General features: G+C 42.7%; 1 protein-coding gene across 1 annotated transcript in view; it reads left to right on the top strand.

The window, feature by feature from the left end:
* The window catches only part of LOC107578441 (receptor-type tyrosine-protein phosphatase mu-like), a 74,070-nt gene that overhangs the window by 28,256 nt on the left and 45,264 nt on the right, over positions 1-550 (top strand). The window lies entirely within an intron of this gene.

Raw genomic sequence — 550 nt, forward strand, 5'->3', positions numbered from 1 at the left:
GTGGGTGTGTGTGTGTGTGTGTGTGTGGGTGTGTGTGTGTGTGTGTGTGTGTGTGTGTGTGAGTGTGTGAGTGTGTGAGTGTGTGTGTGTGTGTGAGTGAGTGTGTGAGTGAGTGTGTGAGTGTGTGGGTGTGTGGGTGTCGTTGTGTGTGTGTGTGTGTGTGTGTTTGCGTCTGACGGCCGTCGGCGCTCGTTTGACTCAGTTGTCATGATTTTCCCGCTGCGCTCTCGCGTTGGACTCCTGCATCTCATTATCTGAAAGGTGTTTGTCAGTGGCTCGTACCTTCATCTCGTCTCGTCTCGCTGACACTGAGACGCGCTGAATAACAATTCATTAAATTGGCTCTAATGTCTCTTTAGATGCTTTAAATGCATCTGCAGTTCATGATGTTTGGAAAACTACATGTATATACACTAGTCAGCATTTGAAGTGGTTCTAAACTTTCTAAACCTAAAACCAAAATGCGTTCTTGTCTTAGGACAAATTTGATTAACTTTATTGATCAACTTCAAATGTTGACTACTATATATATATATATATATATATATAT

This window comes from Sinocyclocheilus grahami, unplaced genomic scaffold (genome assembly GCF_001515645.1).
Source record: "Sinocyclocheilus grahami isolate Dianchi unplaced genomic scaffold, SAMN03320097.WGS_v1.1 scaffold32.1, whole genome shotgun sequence".
Lineage (NCBI taxonomy): Eukaryota > Metazoa > Chordata > Actinopteri > Cypriniformes > Cyprinidae > Sinocyclocheilus > Sinocyclocheilus grahami.